Source organism: Dendrobates tinctorius, unplaced genomic scaffold (genome assembly GCF_039654945.1).
Source record: "Dendrobates tinctorius isolate UK_male_01 unplaced genomic scaffold, ASM3965494v1 ptg000069l, whole genome shotgun sequence".
NCBI classification, from domain to species: Eukaryota; Metazoa; Chordata; class Amphibia; order Anura; family Dendrobatidae; genus Dendrobates; species Dendrobates tinctorius.
In genome coordinates, this window is record NW_027361737.1 from 19,776,132 (window position 1) to 19,797,753 (window position 21,622).

The window sequence follows — 21,622 nt, forward strand, 5'->3', positions numbered from 1 at the left end:
AATTAGGGGGGAAATAAAAATGAAGCAATAAATGTGGTAAATTCTGTACTTAATATTCCCTATCCTGGTAAATATGGTCCCCTCATCCCCATCCTGATGCACATGGCTCCTCATCCCTATCCTGGTAGGCATGGCTCCCTCATCCCTAGCCTGGTAAATATGGTCCCCTCATCCCCATCCTAATACACATGGCCCCACATCCCTAACCTGGTATGCATGGCTCCCTCATCCCTATCCTGGTATGCATGGCTCCCTCCTCCCCATCATGGCATGCATGCCTCCTCATCCCCATCATGGTATACATTGCCTCCTCATCCCCATCATGGTATACATTGCCTCCTCATCCCTATCCTGGCAGGAAAGATCGCCCTCATCCCTATACTGGTATGCAGGGCCCCTTCCCTATTCTGGTATGCAGGGCCCCATCTTGTCCTAGTATAAATGGCTCCTCATCCATATCCTGGTAGGAATGGTCCACCTCATCCTTATCCTGGCAGGAATCACCCTCATCCTCATCCTGTTATGCATGGCCCTATCCTTATCCTGTTATGATTGGTCCCATCCTCTCTTTATCCTGGTATGTATGGCCCCATCAGAAAAGATTAAAAAACCCAAAACATTACACTTACCTTTCCAGCGCTCTCTCGCAGCATCCTGCTCCGCTGCCAGCAGCTGCTTTATGTTTGTAAGCAGCACATGGCAGGGACGTCATGCGCTGCTTTCAAGCTGAAGTGCAGCTGCCGGAATACTCAGTGCTCTCTGCACGCCAGGACTGTTCATCGCAGAGATCATTCATTGCTCTTCAGTAGCGCACACAGTCTCAGCTGGAGCCTTCTTGCTGGTGCCAGTGGTCACATGTGCCGATACTTGAGATATTCATTTCTTAAGTATCAGCACATGTGACCGCCAACCGGAGCAGGAAGGCTCCGGCTGATACTGCGTGCTACTGAAGAACAATGAATACTCAGAGCTCTATGCGCAAACAGTCCCTGCGTGCAGAACACAGTATTCCGGCAGCTGCCCTTCGGCTTGTAAGCAGCACATTACTACATCCCTGCCATGCACTGCTTACAAACAAAGCAGCTGCTGGCAATGGAGAAGGACGCTGCAAGGGAGTGCCGGGAAGGTAAGTGTAATGTTTTTTTTTAAAACTTTTCTGATTGAGCCATGCATTCCAGGATATGGAAAGGATGGGACCAATCATATCAGGATAAGGATGGGACCAATCATATCAGGATGCTAAAAAGAAATTAATATTCATTGCCCTGCACGCCCATGGGGGTGGAATGCAGTGAACATTCATTTCTCTTTAGCAGCACAGGAGTTAGCCACAGCCACTGGCTCCTGCCTCTTTGACCTACTGCTCCGCTGATGTCGCTCCCCCACCACAGCCAGAGCCGATTCATCTAGACTATAAGACGCACCCCCCATGTTCCTTCACATTTTGGGAGGAAAAAACTGCGTCATAGTTCGAAAAACACAGCATTTTTTTCCATAGAATTCCTGAAAATAAACCAATATTAACCCTCCCAAAGACCAATGTCGCCTCTCCAACAACAGGACAGGAGGGGAACTGTGCAGTTTATATATACAGGACAGGAGGAGTGGTACTGTGCAGTGTATATATACAGAAAAGTGGTACTGAGCAGCAGGGCTGCCACTAGGAATTTTGGGGCCCCATACTGGCAAAGTTTTCGGGCCCCCTTGAGACTCCACCCCAGATCCGCCTCCACCCTTCGACCCTTCCACAGTCCCACCGCTCACTCTTGGAAAAATCAACTTCACCACCACATCCTCATCAATCAGATATTAACCCCTTCCCGACCAATGACGCCACATAGGCGTCATGAAAACCTGTGCCATTATGACCAGTGACGCCTATGTGACGTCATGACTTTAAAGCTCCCCCCGCAGGTCGGGTAACCAGGGTCACTGAAAGGTCACCCGACCCGCAGATACAGGGGGCTTTGTACTTCACCACAGGGGGGTGGCTTCGCCCCCACGTGGCTACGATCGCTCTGATTGGCTGTTAAAAGTGAAACAGCCAATCAGAGTAATAGTAATATTTCATCAATGAAATTTAATGAAATATTACCATCCAGCCATGGCCGATGCTGCAATAGCATCGGACATGACTGGAGACCGTGATCCAACCCCCCCACCGACTGACAGCGGCGATGTGCCGCCGCCACCTACTGACGGCGGCGATCGGCCGCCGCCGTCAGTATTTGCTCCCCCTCCGCTTCCTGCTGCCTTCTGATCGCCCCCTATAGTCCCCCCGGTACCTCATGAGTCCCGGTACCTCCCGGTGTCCCGCCGTCATCTCTCCATGGGCGCCGCCATCTTACAAAATGGCGGGCGTATGCGCAGTGCGCCCATGAATCTGGCAGCTGGCGGATTCATTCATTCATTTTACAGGTACACTTTGATTACTGTGATAAACTATCACAGTGATCAAAATACAAAAAAGTAAATAAAGCCCCCCTTTATCACCCCATAGCTAGGGACACATAATAAAGAAAATATATTTATTTTTATTTTTCCTTTAGGGTTAGGGTTGCAATTAGGGTTAAGATTATAGTTAGGGGTGTGTTGGGGTTGGGATTAGGGTTAGACTTGTGGTTAGGGTTATGGTTGGGATTAGGGTTGAGTTAGAATTGAGAGGGTTTCCACTATTTAGGCACACCAGGGGGTCTCCAAACGCGACATGGTGCCACCATTGATTCCAGCCAATTTTGCGTCCAAAAAGTCAAACAGTGCTCCCTCCCTTCCGAGCCCCAACATGTATCCAAACAGTGGTTTACCCCAACATATGGGGTATCTGCGTACTCAGGAAAAATTGCACAACATCTTTGGGGGTCTAATTTCTTCTGATACCCTTGAGAAAATAAAAAATTGGGGGCTAAAAAATGATATTTGTGGAAAAAAATGATTTTGTATTTTCACGGCTCTGCGTTATAAACTTCTGTGAAGCACTTGAGGGTTCAAAGAGGTCACCACACATCTAGATAAGCTCCTTAGGGAGTCTAGTTTCCAAAATGGTGTGACTTGTGGAGGTTTCCACTGTTTAGGCACATCAGGGGCTCTGCAAACGCAACATGATGTCCGATCTTAATTCCAGCCAATTCTGCGTTGAAAAAGTCAAACTGCACTCTTTCCCTTCTGAGCTCTACCGTGCACCCAAACAGAGGTTTACCCCCACATATTGGGTATCGGCCTACTCAGGACAAATTGCACAACAACTTTTAGGGTCCAATTCCTTTTGCTACCCTTGATAAAATAAAAAATTGGGGACAAAAAGATCATTTTTGTGAAAAAAAAAATGATTTTTTATTTTTACAGCTCTACGTTATAAACTTCTGTGAAGCACTTTGGGGTTCAAAGAGCTCACAACATATCTAGATAAGTTCCATAGGGGGGGTCTAGTTTTCAAAATGGTGTCACTTGTGGGGGGTTTCCACTGTTTAGGCACATCAGAGGCTCTGCAAATGTAACATGACGCCCGCAGACCATTCCATCAAGTCGGCATTTCAAAACGTCACTACTTCACTTCCGAGCCCCGACGTGTGTCCAAACAGTGGTCCCCCCCATATATGGGGTACCAGCATTCTCAGGACAAACTGGACAACAACTTTTGTGGTCCAATTTTTCCTGTTACATTTGTGAAAATAAAAAATTGGGGGCTAAATAATCATTTTTTGAGGGAAAAAAATTTTTTTTTATTTTCACGGCTCGGTGTTATCAACTTCTGTGAAGCCCTTGGGGGTTCAAAGTGCTCACCACACATCTAGATAAGTTCCTTGGGGGGTCTAGTTTCCAAAATGGGGTCACTTGTGGGGGTACTCCATTGTTTAGGCACACAGGGGCTCTCCAAACACAACATGGTGTCCGCTAACGATTGGAGTTAATTTTCCATTCAAAAGTCAAATGGCACTCCTTCCCTTCTGGGCCCTGCCGTGCACCCAAATAGTGGTTTATGACCACATATGAGGTATTGGTGTACTCAGGAGAAATTGCCCAACAAATTTTAGGATCCATTTTATCCTTTTACCCATGTGAAAATGAAGAAATTGAGGCTAAAAGAAAACTTTTGTGAAAAAAAAAGGACTTTTTTTACAGATCAATTTGTGAAGCACCTGAGGGTTCAAAGTGCTAACTATGCATCTAGATAAGTTCCCTGGGGGGTCTAGTTTCCAAAATGGGGTCACTTGTGGGGGAGCTCCATTGTTTAGGCTCACAGGGGCTCTCCAAATGCGACATGGCAACCGCTAACAATTGGAGCTAATTGTCCATTCAAAAAGTCAAATGGTGGTCCTTCCCTTCCACGCCCTGCTGTGCGCACAAACAGTGGTTTATGACCACATATGAGGCATTGGTGTACTCAGGAGAAATTGCCCAACAAATTTTAGGATCCATTTTATCCTGTTGCCCATGTGAAAGTGAAAATGAAAAAATTGATGCGAAAAAAAATTTTTGTTGGAAAAATTAAAATGTCCATTTTTTTCCTTCCACGTTGCTTTAGTTCTTGTGAAGCACCTGAAGGGTTAATAATCTTCTTGAATGTAGTTTTGAGTAGCTTGAGGGGTGCAGTTCTTAGAATGGTGTCACTTTTGGGTATTTTCTGCCATATAGACCCCTCAAAGTGACTTCAAATGTGAGGTGGTCCCTAAAAAAATGGTTTTGTAAATTTTGTTGTAAAAATGAGAAATCGCTGGTCAAATTTTAACCCTTATAACTTCCTAACAAAAAAAAAACTTTGTTTCCAAAATTGTGCTGATGTAAAGTAGACATGTGGTAAATGTTATTTATTAACTATTTTGGGTCACATAACTCTCTGGTTTTACAGAAGAAAAATTCAAAATTTGAAAATTGCGAAATTTGCAAAATTTTTGCCAAATTTCCATTTTTTTCACAAATAAACGTAAAAATTATCGACCTAAATTTACCACTATCATGAAGCCCAATATGTCACGAAAAAACAGTCTCAGAATCGCTAGGATGCGCTGAAGCGTTCCTGAGTTATTTCCTCATAAAGGGACACTGGTCAGATTTGCAAAATATGGCCTGATCATTAAGGTCAAAATAGGCTTGGTCATGAAGGGGTTAACAGTTCCCATCAAACACCAGATCACATTCATAACCAGCAGCTTTTGTTCTGGCCAAAAGAATTTTTAAGCCGCCACCACGACACGGTAGGCTTTTTGGCCGGATTCTCCTCTAGCCTAGAAAATATAAATATATTTTATGTAATTTTCATATCATGACCAAACCACATATTACCACCACATGGTGACTGAATACTACAATACTGATCATTAATTAAAAAAAGAAAAAACACTACTAAGTGACATTATACACAGGAACTCTGTATTTACTGTCAGTGTACAGGTAATACAGTGATCACCAGTGACATTATACACAAGCTCTGTACATAGTATACAGTATCAGTGTACAGGTAATACAGTGATCACTGACAACATTATACACAGGAGCTCTGTATATAGTGTACAGGTAAATACAGTGATCACCAGTAACATTATACACAGGAACTCTGTATACAGTGTCAGTGTACAGATAATATAGTGATCACTGGTGACATTATACACAGGAGCTCTGTACAAAGTGTATAGTGTAATTGTACAGGTAACACACTGACTCACCAGGGACGTCTCTAGCTGAAGGCCTTTATCTTTGCTTTTCTTTTTCATGCAGCGCAGTCCGCCATCACTTCTTCCAGTCAGGACTCATCTCTGCATAAAATAACAGTTACCTAGAGGACAGATTCCAGAGCACATTCCCCTCTTTTTTCCCTTTCTTCTACACTACACATCTAAATACAGATATGCAGCCACCATTAATACATAATTGGTTATTATGCAATCCACCATTCCAAATATAAATTATATTACGCCACTGAGCCCCTTCTAGCTATGCATAGCCACTTTACCCACCTAATAAATGTATAAAATAGCACCTGTACTCTTTCCCCCAGTTCATAACCAGTCACTGCATACTCAACGCCCCCCACTATGTACCTCCCACTCCCCTGACTCACTATAATTGCATGCATGGCTCCTCATCCCCATCATGGTATGCATGCCTCCTCATCCCTGGCCTGGTGTGCATGGCCTCCTCATCCCTATCCTGGCAGGAATGATCGCCCTCATCCCTATACTGGTATGCAGGGCCCCTTCTCTATTCTGGTATGCCGGGCCCCATCTTGTCCTAGTATAAATGGCTCCTCATCCATAACCTGACGAAGCTGCTGGACGCAGCGACACGCGTTGGGCGTTGTGGACAGTGTGATTTCTGGGTAATTATATGTGATTGTATATTGCTTGTTTTTTCTTTCCATCTGAACAGCACGAGAGTAAAACTTGGGCATCATGGTTTAACCCTATATACTTGAATGGGGAGCATTCCTTTATTATTAGCTGTCAGTATTTTTCAGCTTTGATACATTGCTACTTTTTGTGAGTGTGCCTATTATCTGGGCATTATGGATTAACCCTATGGAATATTTACAAGATGTTATTAAATTTTTACAAGAAAAGGTGGATGTTGTGTGTGCAAAAATCAAAAGTTACATCAAAGAGGAGGAGTGGTATGCGTTTTTTGTAGTAATCAAGGGGAGAATTGATAAAATGCGTACTGAACTAGAGGATAATAAACAAAAAAAGTGGATCCGGGATTCTGAAGATTATAGAACAGGAAATATCTATAACTGGCAGAAAGACAATTTAAAATGGAGGAGAAGAGGTCATTGGACTAATATGACGTATACAAGACAGTTGATGGATAAAAATAATATAATTAACCATAAGTTTATTCCTAGCAGAAATAGATCACCCTCCTCAAGGAAAAGGTCAAAAAAGGAGAGGAGGTAGGCTACAATGGAAAAGAGAAAAAAGAGAAAAGAAGCGGAAAACAGAAGAATTACAGCCAATCACCGAAACCAGTGACACGATCCAACCATCAGAACTAGTGATCAATTTATCTAAAAAGGTATTGACTGACTCACAATTGTCACTACTGAATAAGGGTCCCTCTTTCTGTATGAATACGCATGTCGATTGGCTTGACTGTAAAGTTGACTTGAATAGGTTTTTTAGAGCAATTAATTTGAAGGAATGGTTTAATAATAAGAGTAAATATATGATAAGTCAGGAGGCTGAATTATGTATAGCAAAAATGGATTTGAAAAAGAAAAGTCTATTTGTACCTCCAAATAGCTCTGCAGCAATAGAAACATTTGTTGAGGCAGTTACACGAGATATTGAATCACTGCGGTCAAAAAAATGGAGTGTTTCACTAGACCAAATTTGAGAACAGAGGAAGTTAAAGCAATGAATGAATTAATCCATGATGAAACTATTATAAAAAGGGCAGATAAGGGCAGAGCCCTGGTGATCATGGATAAAGAAAATTATGTGGCTGAAATAATGAGACAGATAAGTGATCAAGATGTATACAGGAAATTCTCAGGATCCTAAGTTCCAGATCATTAGAAATATTGGGAATATTGTGAAACCTGCTTTATAGCAAGGATTGATTGACAAAGAAACATTTGATTTTCTGATACATATTACTCCAACGACACCTATACTTTATACTCTGCCGAAAGTGCACAAGTCCATGCAAGACCCTCCAGGGCGCCCCATTGTGGCAGGGACTGATTCAGTGCTTAGTCATATTGGGATTGGCTAGTATCATTTGATGTAACATCTGTGTATACATTGCTACTTTTTGTGAGTGTGCCTATTATCTGGGCATTATGGATTAACCCTATTTAGTCCAATAAGGAGCACTCCTTTATTATTAGCTGCTAGTACTATCCAGCTCTGATATACAGTATTTCTATCTTTGTGAGTGCACCCATTGCACACAGGGTCAGACTGGGGTACCTAGGGCCCACCAGGGTAATTGACTCTAGGGGCCCACCCTATGGCTACCATAAACGGTATTATTACTTGTTCATTTGTCGACATCTCTCACGTGTGCCTTTTAGCAAACTATACAGTGTGCAAAAGACCTGTAATGTGCACTGCACAATATCAAAGTTTTTTGTTTTTATTAAATGGAAGAAACGCAAATGACTGTCAATCTTCCTTGTCTGTGGCTCCATGCAAGGTTTCGCCTTGTGAGCTAAGGATGACTCTGAGAAATTTCAGCAATCAGCCAAGAACTACATGGAAGGACCTGGTCAATGACCTGAAGAGAGCTGGGACCACAGTCTCAAAAATCACCGTTAGTAACACACTACACCGTCATGGATTAAAATCCTGCACGGCATGCAAGTTCCCCCTGCGCACACCAGCACATGTCCAGACCCATTTGAAGGAGGCATGGGAGAAGGTAAGGTAGACAGATGAGACCAAAATAGAATGTTTTGGTATAAACTCCCCTCGCATTTGGAAGAAGAAAAAGGATGAGTACAACTCCAAGAACACCATCCCAACTGTGATGCATGGTGGGGGACTCATCATACTTTGGGGGTGCTTTTCTGTAAAGGGGACAGTACGACTGCATCATATTGAAGGGAGGATGGATGGGGTCGTATAACGCAATATTTTGGCCAATAACCTCATTCCCTTAGCAAGTGCAATAAAGATGGGTAGTACCTAGATCTTCCAGCATGACAATGACCCAACACACACAGCCAGGGCAACTAAGGAGTGTCTAAGTAAGAAGCATTTCTAGGTCCTGGAGTGGCCTAGCCAGTCTCCAGAGCTGAACCCAATAGAAATTCTTTGGAGGGAGCTGAAATTCCATTTTGCCCAACGACAGCCCTGAAAAATCTGAAGATCTGTATCTTCCATCTATCTTCATCTTTCTCTGGATCTATGAAGCCAGAGCTGTCAATCAAATTAGAGGGGAGAGGTGGAACATAAATAAATAAGAAATCCTATACCATCAGCCTCAGGGGAAATTTCTGAATCTTTCTTATTGGCGTTGTGCCGTAATCATAAAATGAGAATGTGAGGATGGAAGAAAGGAGCGCAATTAGAAAGTAACTTGTGTTAGTATTCTTTAGTAACTAGGCACGCAAATAAAGGGACTCTCCCATCCCAGATTTTTGGTACATAAACTGGCTATGTCATAATATTCTATTTACTTGGGATCCGAGTGTTGAGAGTCCGAAAAATCACTCCCTATTAAACTGAATAGTCAATGTGGATAGTTGAGTCCTGTCCTGAATTGCACAGACAACCCACTGATTTTAACTAGAATTGTGTAATTCCTATGTTTCCCTGTGATGACGCATCAGAGAAATTGAAGACTTTCATCCAAGGTTTCCAACAGATTACTTCTCATCACTGGGGTTGTAAAGGGGAATTTTAATCACAATAAGGCAACAAGGCTTGAACAGACAGTTTAGATATAGCAGTAAGCTAGCAATTGCTTGTACTTGTGACAATCTGCTGGCAAACACCTCAGCAGCACTTTCTTCACACAGACATAATCTGTTTGCCTCCTTCACAGTGGCTCACAGGTTGTATTGCAGTGCAAGGAAACGAACAGTCCCTGCACTGCAATACACTTCATAGAATCGTAGAGTTGGAAGGGACCTCCTGGGCCATCTGGTCCAACCCCCTGCTCAAAGCAGGATTCGCTAAATCATCCCAGTCAGATGTCTGTCCAGCCTCTGTTTGAAGACTTCCATTGAAGGAGAACTCAGCACTTCTCGTGGCAGCTTGTTCCACTCATTGATCACTAACTGTCAAAAAGTTTTTTCTAATATCTAAACTGTGTCTCCTCCCATTCAGTTTCATCCCATTGCTTCTAGTCTTTCCTTGTGCAAATGAGAATAAAGTTGATCCTTCTACAATGTGACAGCCCTTTAGATATTTGTAGACTGCTATTAAGTCTCCTCTCAGTCTTCTCTTTTGCAAACTAAACAATCCCAGATCCTGCAACCTTTCCTCATAAGACAGGGTTTGCAGGCCATTCACCATTCTGGTTGCTCTTTTCTGAAGTTGCTCCAGTTTGTTGATGTCTTTTTTAAAATGTGGTGCCCAAAACTGGACACAATATTCCAGATGAGGTCTGACCAAAGAGGAGTAGAGGGAAATAGTGACTTCACGTGATCTAGACTGTATGCTTCTGTTAATACATCCTAGAATTGCATTTGCCTTTTTTGCTGCTGCATCACACTGTTGACTCATATTCAGTCTGTGATCTATTAGTATACCCAAGTCTTTTTCACATGTGCTGTTGCTTAGGCCTATTCCTCCCATTCTGTATATGCTTTTTTCATTTTTATTGCCCAGATGTAGTACATTGCATTTTTCCCCTGGAGATTCAGTACAGAAGAAGTCCTGCTTATTTACTCAGAGTCCCATTAAGGGTAACTTGTCACCTTGAGAAACTGTATTTATCTGCAGATATGGGGTTAATCTGCAGGTAAATGGGGTTTAAAGCCTGGTTAACTGGCTTAATGGAAAAGCATTAGCTACAGCAAGAAAATTAAGTTTTATTCTCCTTGCCACAACTTACTTCCAGAATGGGGGGCTCCAAGTGCCGGCGGCAGTGTAGGGTATTGAGGTGAGTTTCTCGCATTACACACGCAAGTGTGACCCTGCCCTATAAATCAGTATAGTGTGTATATAATTTATATAGTGTATATATATGTGATTTGTGTATACACACAGAAATAAGATAAATGGATCTCTTGGCAACAAATGCCATGAAGAACATGGGGAGCTCCTGTCACCATCACAACACAGGAGTGAGGGAAGACATTGTGATATCATCAACTAGAGGGCAGCTGTGTGGAGCAGAGAGAGCGCAGCTGTGGGGGGCAGAGAGGGGGCAGCTGTGGGGGGGCAGAGAGAGGGCAGCTGTGGGGGGGCAGCTGTGTTGGGCAGAGAGTGCAGCTCTGTGGGGGGGCGCAGAGAGAGTGCAGCTGTGCGGGGCAAACAGGAAAACCAGCTTTTGTTGATGTGGAGGACAGGAGTCAGGATAGAGCCATAATCGGGGAGCTCCATTACTCACTTCAGGCCAGCACTGTGTTCCTCTGGAGCCTCCCCTCCCCCTCCTGATCATGAAGACCTCAGAGCTTAGCTGCCAGCAGTGCAGGAGGGGAGCCAGCAGACACCTTCTCTTCCATTAGCACCTTCATCACTCCTAGCTTCAGCAGTGACCTGAGCATCGCGCCCCTGCACTGTTAAAGGGCCAGCTGCAGTGCGCACAATCCTGGCTCCCATGGCACTTTGCACTTTAAAAGCCCCCCCCCCCCCCATGTACGTGACCCCCTGGGCTTCCTGGCCCAGCCTGCCACTGTCCTGAGCGCTGTGCGAGTCCCTGCACTTTTAAAGGGCCCACGGCTACAAATATAAATGCATGCATTATATTTTTTTTCCCCCCTCTCTCCTCAGCTGGGGCCTACCGGGGATTTCCCCGGTACCCCGCCAGGCCAGACCGAGCCTGATTGCACATGTTTTCTTCTCCTGCTGAGTAGTGATTTATCACTTTCACGTATAACCCTTTATTCATTTGAGCATAAATTTGCATTTCATCATGACTATGCATCCACTAGTCTGCATGTCTTTTCACTTGTTTTTAATAATGTCTTATTGTGCACATTTGCCTGTTTGGTATATGTATGTCTAATAAAAGCCTTTTTTGATACTGATTCATGCTGTGAGTGCACGTTTTTCTGTACTTCTTTTCTACTTTTCATTTGCCTCCTCATCCCCATCATGGTATGTATGCCTCCTCATCCCCATCATGGTATGTATGCCTCCTCATCAGCCCCAATTCAATGTCATGTCTTCTCACTCCCACCCTCTATTCATTATCAACAGCTCTACCCCCACATTCAATATATCAATTACTCCCCTACCCTCAAAATTCATTATTTGCTCTCTCCCCACTCCCTACCTTCAATTCAATTGCTGTTCCTCTTCCCTCACTCAATTCATCATTTGCAGTCTCCCGTCCCCTCCCCTCACTTAATCATGTGCAGTCCCCCTTTAACCCCCTCCCCACATCATCTGTGCAGTCCCCCTTTAACCCCCTCCCCACATTATATGTGCAGTCCCCCTTTAACCCCCTCCCCACATTATATGTGCAGTCCCCCTTTAACCCCCTCCCCACATTATATGTGCAGTCCCCCTTTAACCCCCTCCCCACATTATATGTGCAGTCCCCCTTTAACCCCATCCCCACATTATATGTGCAGTCCCTTTTTAACCCCATCCCCACATTACCATGTGCAGTCCCCTTTTAACCCCATCCCCACATTACCATGTGCAGTCCCCTTTTAACCCCATCCCCACATTACCATGTGCAGTCCCCTTTTAACCCCATCCCCACATTACCATGTGCAGTCCCCTTTTAACCCCATCCCCACATTACCATGTGCAGTCCCCTTTTAACCCCATCCCCACATTACCATGTGCAGTCCCCTTTAACCCCATCCCCACATCATCATGTGCAGTCCCCCTTTAACCCCCCACATCATCTATGCAGTCCCCTTTTAACCCCCCCACATCATCTATGCAGTCCCCCTTTAACCCCATCCCCACAACATCATGTGCAGTCCCCCTTTAACCCCATCCCCACAACATCATGTGCAGTCCCCCTATAACCCCCTCCCCACAACATCATGTGCAGTCCCCATATAACCCCCTCCCCACGTCATCATGTGCTGTCCCCTTTTAACCCCCTCTCCACATCATTATGTGCAGTTCCCTATAACCCCTCACATCATCTGTGCAGTCCCCCTATAACCCCCACCCCACAGCATATGTGCAGTCCCCCTTTAACCCCATGCCCATATCATCATGTGCAGTCCCCCTTTAACCCCATCCCCACATCATGTGAAGTCCCCCTTTAACCCCCATATCATATGTGCAGTACTCCTTTAACCCCATCCCCCACATCATCATGTGCAGTCCCCCTTTAACCCCCTCCCCACATCATCATGTGCCGTCTCCCTTTAACTCCATTCCCATGTCATCATGCGCAGTCCCCCTATAACCCCCACATAATCATGTGCAGTCCCCCTATAACCCCCCCACATAATCATGTGCAGTCCCCCTATAACCCCCCCACATAATCATGTGCAGTCCCCCTATAACGCCATCATCATGTGCTGTCCCCCTTTAACCCCATCCCCACATCATCATGTGCTGTCCCCCTTTAACCCCATCCCCACATCATCATGTGCTGTCCCCCTTTAACCCCATCATCATGTGCTGTCCCCCTTTAACCCCATCCCCACATTACCATGTGCAGTCCCCTTTTAACCCCATCCCCACATTACCATGTGCAGTCCCCTTTTAACCCCATCCCCACATTACCATGTGCAGTCCCCTTTTAACCCCATCCCCACATTACCATGTGCAGTCCCCTTTTAACCCCATCCCCACATTACCATGTGCAGTCCCCTTTTAACCCCATCCCCACATTACCATGTGCAGTCCCCTTTTAACCCCATCCCCACAACATCATGTGCAGTCCCCCTATAGCCCCCTCCCCACAACATCATGTGCAGTCCCCCTATAACCCCCTCCCCACGTCATCATGTGCTGTCCCCTTTTAACCCCCTCCACATCATTATGTGCAGTTCCCTATAACCCCCCACATCATCTGTGCAGTCCCCCTATAACCCCCACCCCACAGCATATGTGCAGTCCCCCTTTAACCCCATCCCCACATCATGTGCAGTCCACCTTTAACCCCATACCCACTTCATCATGGGCAGTCCCCCTTTAACCCCATCCCCACATCATGTGAAGTCCCCCTTTAACCCCCCATATCATATGTGCAGTACTCCTTTAACCCCATCCCCACATCATCATGTGCAGTCCCCTTTAACCCCCTCCCCACATCATCATGTGCTGTCCCCCTTTAACCCCATTCCCATGTCATCATGCGCAGTCCCCCTATAACCCCCCCACATAATCATGTGCAGTCCCCCTTTTAACCCCATCCCCACATCATCATGTGCTGTCCCCCTTTAACCCCATCCCCACATCATCATGTTCTGTCCCCCTTTAACCCCATCCCCACATCATCATGTTCTGTCCCCCTTTAACCCCATCCCCACATCATCATGTTCTGTCCCCTATAACCCCCCACATCATCTGTGCAGTCCCCTTTTAACCCCCTCCCCACATCATATGTGCAGTCCCCTTTTAACCCCATCCCCACATTACCATGTGCAGTCCCTTTTTAACCCCATCCCCACATTACCATGTGCAGTCCCCTTTAACCCCATCCCCACATCATCTGTGCAGTCCCCTTTTAACCCCCCCACATCATCTGTGCAGTCCCCCTTTAACCCCATTCCCACATCATGTGCAGTCCCCCTATAACCCCCTCCCCACATCATCATGTGCAGTCCCCCTATAACCCCATGCCCATATCATCATCATGTGCTGTCCCCCTTTAACCCCATACCCACATCATCATGTGCAGTCCCCCTTTAGCCGCATCCCCACATCATCATGTGCAGTCCCCTATAACCCCCCACATCATCTGTACAGTCCCCCTTTAACCCCCTCCCCACATCATATGTGCAGTCCCCTTTTAACCCCATCCCCACATTATCATGTGCAGTCCCCTTTTAACCCCATCCCCACATTACCATGAGCAGTCCCCTTTAACCCCATCCCCACAGCATATGTGCTGTCCCCCTTTAACCCCATGCCCATATCATGTGCAGTCCCCCTTTAACCCCCATCCCCACATCATGTGCAGTCCCCCTTTAACCCCCTCCCCACATCATGTGCCGTACCCCTTTAACCCCATTCCCACGTCATGCGCAGTCCCCCTTTAACCCCATCATCATGCGCAGTCCCCCTATAACCCCCCCCACATAATCATGTGCAGTCCCCCTTTAACACCCCCTCCCCACATCGTCATGTTCACACTGCACCCAGGGTTGGAGCCGCAGGTGGCATCATCCATCAATCACTGCATCTAGTAAAGTTTTCCTAAACTTGTTTCTGGCCTGGAGTGCGGTAGCCAAGAGCAGACTCACTTGGAGCTGGCTGCTGAATGCTGACATTGGCCGGGCTGGCAGGACTCCCTCGCAGCACAGTGATGTGCAGTGTGAGCTGAGCAGCACAAGTCCCAGCAGCAGCAGGAGCTCTGCTGCCAGCCGCACCATCCTCTGGGTCCAGGGAGGCTGGCTGGGTGGAGAAGCCGCCACCACTACCACCGGCTTTTCAAACGTCTGCACAGGCCCTGGGGTCAGAATTCAAAGAAATTAGCGAATCAAAACAGAGGAGTAAGGCAAACAGTCGGTCAGCATAAAATGAAAATACAGCACTGACCGCACAGAGGCAAACTCACACAAAACAGAGCAGATCTTCAACTGGCAGAGACAAGAGACAGACAGCCAGCTAAATAGCCTGGGAATCAATACGAACAGAAGACACCTGTTAGAAGTCCAGCATGCCCTGGCCCTGATTGGGCAGCTGGACTGTCACTCACCACACTGACAGCTCAGCATGCCCAAGCCTCAGATTGGATGGCTGAGCTGCCACTCACACTGAGATGAGGAATCGTGACAGCCTTGCTCTGGTTCTCATAGACACATTGAGAACTTGTGACGTAACTTCTGACTTCCGGCCAGTCAGAAGTTGGGGTCACAAGATGGTGCTGTGGAACCTGTGCTGAAAAATGGTGAAGATGTTGGTGGGTGAGTATAACACCATGGCAAGGACGTTATATTAGAAGCACCACTCCAGCACTGAAGAAAAAAGGTGGAGTGGTGCTTTACCCTGGAGATATAGGGTTATTATAAAAATAATATTCTAAAGCTGTTCGGACACTGCACTAAAATCCTGACTACTGTGAGATGAACTTTATTCCTCCCGGCAGCTGCCACCTTTCAGTCACAGAGGCGTAGCTTCGGTCACCGCTTGGTGCATAGTGAACGGTCGCTGTAACCACTACGCCCGACACTGACTGACAGCCATCTCTGCAGCATCAGTGCACAGGTTATGGCAGCTTTATAATGCTATTAATTTGGTTATTAACCCAATATCTGCAAGTTAATATCGTATGAGGATAAGACAGGTTCACTTTATACTTGCAGCAATCTGCAGTTATTGTTTTTCTATTTGGTTTGCTCCTGGTGCACATTTGTGGACATATTCTCTGACACCTGACTGAGCTAAATATACTACCATGCCTCTGAATTAGCTTTGAACTGATTACCTGTTTTCACCATAGACTGTTAACCATTTCTTTGCCTTCATATTCTGCCTCTGATTTGAACCCACCTACTCTTTTGACTCCTGATTGTGTCAAAAAGGCCAAGCTAAGACAGCCATAGTAAAACATGTGCCAGTTATGTCTGCAAATTGCAGACGATACTGGCTCTGTGTGCGGTTCCGTGTGATCGCCCACATAGAGGGCAAGTGCATAAGCTCAGTAGCGTAGCTACCGGGATGAAGAGTAGGCGGTTGCTCTTGGCTCTGCACTCTGAGGGGCCCACATGGAGCTACTCTACTGTTAACTGTATGGGTGTGCACAGTGTGCTCATAAAGTTAAACTGTGGCAGAGCAGTGAGACTTGATCTCCATGCACTGCCACCCAGCCGCTACTGGTTCCAGTGCCAGCACCGGGCCCCCCGCCCGTCAATACAGTTGAAAGCAATGATGAGAAAGGGAGTGTCATGCTTCCTCTGTCATCATTCCCCCTCTCCCATCATTCCCCCTCTGTGTCTGACATAACTGACAGAGGGCTCAATGACGTCATTATTTGGCACTTGCTGTCCTGAGACGTGCAGGCGCTTGGAGCAGCGGGAGAACGAGGAGGAAATGTGAGTATTGTATTTATTTATGTATTTTTATTTTTTATGGGGAGTGCATTATACTGTATGGAGGCCTTTGGGAAGTGCAATATACTATATAGAGGCCTATGGAGAGTGCATTGTACTATATAAAGTCTGCCTATGGGGAGTGCGTTATACTATAGAGTCTCCCTAAGGGGAGTGCATTATACTATAGAGTCTGCCTATGGGGAGTGCATTATACTGTAGTCTGCCTATGGAGAGTCCATTATACTATATAGAGTCTGCCTATTGGGAGTGCATTATACTATAGAGTCTGCCTATGGTAAGGGCATTATACTATAGAGGCTGCCTATGGGGAGTGCATTATACTATATAGAGGCAGCCTATGGGAATTGCATTATTCTATATAGAGTCTGCCTATGGAGAGTTCATTATACTATATAGAGTCTACCTATTGGCAGTGCATTATATTACAAAGAGTCTTCCTATGGGGGTGGCTTATACTTTATAGAGTCTGGGGGAGACTTGGGACATTATTGTTAAGTGGGCACTTATTGTTAAAGTGAACTCAGGCTATTCTGACTGTCAAAGGGGCACATAGAGAGGGCATTATTACTTTCTAGGGGCAAAATGTGGGCACTGTTTTCTAGTGCACTTGCACAGGGCATTAATATATTCTAGAGGTTTGTTTTACCATTTAGACAGCACACAGAACCAAACAGCAGATACAGCAATACGACACATACGGTAGCAGTGGCTCAGCGTTGGGGTATCAGTAGGATGATGAGTATGCGAAGGTTGGGGATAGATGGTGACAGTGCCTGAAATATGAGACGTCAAATGTATCTTTGTAATCTTTGCAGCCGAGTTCTGTAAGTCACTAATTGTAACTGTACAGTAATCTATTACATGTTTCATAGGACTGGTATCTACCACTATATGGTCATCATATGGAGGTAATATCAATGTTGGTCTTTGTATAGAGATTATTTTCAGTAACAGCATGGTCATTGTAAATTAAATTGTAAGTTGTAAATTAACTGGTTAGGAGCCCACTCAGAACTTTTGACTCCCCTGAACCAAAACCCTAGCTACGCCTATGCAGAAGCTGACTGCTATTTACATGTATTTAGCCTGATCCGTAAATCAGACCAAAGTAGTGCATGCTGAGATTTTTGGCTATACACCTGTGGCAATGGAACTGAATGAAAACCCTGAATTCAAAGAGATGTGTCCTAATACCTTTGTCCATATAGTGTATTTCAGCATAATTACTAAAATCATCAACATGTTGGCTGTAGCTAGACAATCATTTTCCATATAATTCTATTGTATGGATAATATACACTCACTGGCCACTTTATTAGGTACACCATGCTAGTAACGGGTTGGACCCCCTTTTGCCTTCAGAACTGCCTCAATTCTTCGTGGCAGAGATTCAACAAGGTGCTGGAAGCATTCCTCAGAGATTTTGGACCATATTGACATGATGGCATCACACAGTTGGCGCAGATTTGTCGGCTGCACATCCCTGATGCGAATCTCCCGTTCCACCACATCCCAAAGATGCTCTATTGGATTGAGATCTGGTGACTGAGGAGGCCATTTGAGTACAATGAACTCATTGTCATGTTCAAGAAACCAATCTGAGATGATTCGAGCTTTATGACATGGCGCATTATCCTGCTGAAAGTAGCCATCAGATGTTGGGTACATTGTGGTCATAAAGGGATGGACATGGTCTGCAACAATACTCAGGTAGGCTGTGGTGTTGCAACGATGCTCAATTGGTACCAAGGGGCCCAAAGAGTGCCAAGAAAAAATTCCCCACACCATGACACCACCACCACCAGCCTGAACCGTTGATACAAGGCAGGATGGATCCATGCTTTCATGTTGTTTACGCCAAATTCTGACCCTACCATCCGAATGTCGCAGCAGAAATCGAGACTCATCAGACCAGGCTACGTTTTTCCAATCTTCTACTGTCCAATTTCGATGAGCTTGTGCAAATTGTAGCCTCAGTTTCCTGTTCTTAGCTGAGAGGAGTGGTACCCGGTGTGGTCTTCTGCTGCTGTAGCCCATCTGCCTCAAAGTTCGACGCACTGTGCGTTCAGAGATGCTCTTCTGCCTACCTTGGTTGTAACGGGTGGCAATTTGAGTCACTGTTGCCTTTCTATCAGCTCGAACCAGTCTGCCCATTCTCCTCTGACCTCTGGCATCAACAAGGCATTTCCGGCCACAGAACTGCCGCTCACTGGATTTTTTTTCTTTTTCGGACCATTCTCTGTAAACCCTAGAGATGGTTGTGCGTGAAAATCCCAGTAGATCAGCAGTTTCTGAAATACTCAGACCAGCCCTTCTGGCACCAACAATCATGCCACGTTCAAAGGCACTCAAATCACCTTTCTTCCCCATGCTGATGCTCGGTTTGAACTGCAGGAGATTGTCTTGACCATGTCTACATGCCTAAATGCACTGAGTTGCCGCCATGTGATTGGCTGATTAGAAATTAAGTCTTAACACACAGTTGGACAGGTGTACCTAATAAAGTGGCCAGTGAGTGTAGGTGGACAACCTTAGAATGTACCGTATATCTTCACAACCACAAAACAGATTTTATTCCATATTAGTACATTCACATATTATAAAAATGTCATCTGGCTGGGACCTCCCAGGAAGCGTGTGGCATCTCCTCTCTACTAACTTTCTAAGTTTTCAGATTTTAACACTGAGCATTAAGTGTTTAAGCTTTTACAATCACATTTAGAATTTTGGATTTATTTTTAAACTTTTAATTTTTATGGCCTTTATTTAAGAGAACATGACAGCTGATACTTGCTGCACAATCCACAGGCAGCGTATATCAGCCCTGACTGTATGAACTCAGCCAGGTATGTTTTACTGCAGCGGCAGACTAGTCGGACAGGCAGGTCCCCGGTGGCTTCTCATGCCCTGGAGTGACAGGTTTCTCTCTACATGTACTTATACCTGTCACTCCAGGGCAGTAGGTGGAAAGAACGTGACAGAGACCCGCCTGTGGGACTAGTCTCTAGTGCAGCTCGGTCCCTGTCGACTTTTAAAGTACGTTTTTCTCTGTAACTCTACAGTGTTTCAGAGTGAAGCATACCTGACTGTGTTCATACAGAAAGTGCCTGATACCTGCTGCTCATTTTACATTTTATTACCATACTGTGTACATTATAACACTGCTGTGACATAACTATGTTACAATGCCTAACTGTAATACAGTGAAGGGAGACTAAGTGCAACATGAAGCGATAAGGGAAAGGGAACCAAACACTAGGGAAGGGGAGAGTGTAGACCCCTAGACAGATCTAGTGTCACCTTGTGTGCCCTATCGTCCCTATTTAGGTTCCACACCTATTGCCGAGCAAGATACCTAATCCCTCCCTGACCCTGGAGATAAGCCCTACACCGGGAAGGACAGGATGAGCGCTAGTCAATCTCCACTACTGATAGAGACAGAAGGGATACACAAACCAGGAGGAACACTTATCGTTAGCAGACTCAGAGAGAAATAAAGATGTCCCCCAGCAACACTGTGGGGAAGGTGACTTGATGGACAGACTTGACTGGAAGTAGGAGGGGACGATGTGTGCACTATAGACAGAGATTGGCAATGACAGAAAGGTAACAGCAGGGAAAGACTGAAAAGGGAGTGCAGTACCGAAATTTGACCACAAGATGGCAGGGGGGAGTGTAGTTCAGGACTTAACATCAGCTTACAGCTATAGAAACTACTTAGTCAAGGGGGGCGGGGAGATAGGAACCCAGGAGGGAAATTCCCAGTGAGAGAGGGGATAAATAGGAGAGGACAGGGTTCCAGGTGAGGTTAGTCCCAGGAGGAGCTCAGCAGAGGAAGACTCAGGACAGAAGACAGAGAACGGTGAAGAGCTTGACCAGGGGACTGACAGGAGAAGACAGTCAGGGGGGTGGCCCTGACATGACGTACCGCAGGACAGACGAGGCCCCGGGGGTACCGATTGGACGACGACCTCGGGCAGGTGAAGCGCTGGCGGTAGATTGGTCTTGGACAGTCCCAGCGAAAGATCCGCGAGGAACGTCATAACGACTAAAGGAAAGGTGAAAGGTACCCGGGCCTGGAAACGGAGAGCTGTAAAGGAACTGCGGTGCATGGCTATGGTTGTCAGGAGGACGGCCAATAAACCCGGATCTGTTACAACTGAATTCTGCCTCTGTCTCGTCTTTGCATCGTCCGCTCGTGGTAAGCAGAGGACCACCCCCCAATCCCGGCCCCTACCACAACACCAAGGAGGAAGATAGCCGACTGCAATAGCTCCAAGCCGCAACAGGGAACTAGAAATGGAAATATCAACCGCAATTTCTAGCAACAAGCTGGGGGTTATAAACATTCCCGTCCAGGTGTGTCAACTAGAGCTGGGGAAGGTTGCCACCGAGTCCTAATATCAGAAGAACTAGGAAGGAGTCTGCAAAGCCAACCACTGAGACCTTCTGCAGCTAGATGCAGTGCGACATTCTGCAGCCTCTGACACACCTGTGACACTAACCTTTGACATCACCATGTAATAAATAACACTTTCCTATGACTTTACAGGGTTTTTATTATCCATGTAATTTTTTTTCCAATTTTTTTACATCACTTTGTGTATCATCTCTGCTTTGTTACACACTGTGATCCTGAACACTGTGCTGTGACATCACTATGTGCAATAACCCCTTCCTATAACTTCATATTTTGTATTGAGCTCAGGATGAAATATTTCATTGTGTGCGCTAAACAGGTTCTCTTCCATGGTAATAATTATAAGATGTATAGGATGCAAAGGTAGAAGGTACCTGCCGGCTCTTGCATTGGGGGCT

General features: G+C 45.7%; 1 protein-coding gene and 1 long non-coding RNA gene across 3 annotated transcripts in view; one reads left to right on the forward strand and one right to left on the reverse strand.

Moving 5' to 3' along the window:
• The window catches only part of KCNE4 (potassium voltage-gated channel subfamily E regulatory subunit 4), a 67,283-nt gene that overhangs the window by 30,713 nt on the left and 14,948 nt on the right, over positions 1-21,622 (forward strand). Inside the window, exon 2 of one of the 2 annotated variants that reach the window (XM_073581139.1) lies at positions 6,839-7,005. The gene's annotated coding sequence lies outside the window, so the exon portion shown is untranslated. Of the gene's footprint in view, positions 1-6,838; positions 7,006-15,533; positions 15,656-21,622 lie in introns of those variants that run through there. The other variant, XM_073581140.1, reaches the window with a different exon arrangement.
• LOC141095245 (uncharacterized) lies at positions 4,853-15,350 on the reverse strand. The gene is made up of 4 exons (XR_012233346.1): positions 15,307-15,350; positions 14,993-15,198; positions 5,661-5,750; positions 4,853-5,222 (listed from the first exon to the last, which is right to left on the reverse strand). It is a non-coding gene; the product is annotated as an uncharacterized lncRNA (long non-coding RNA).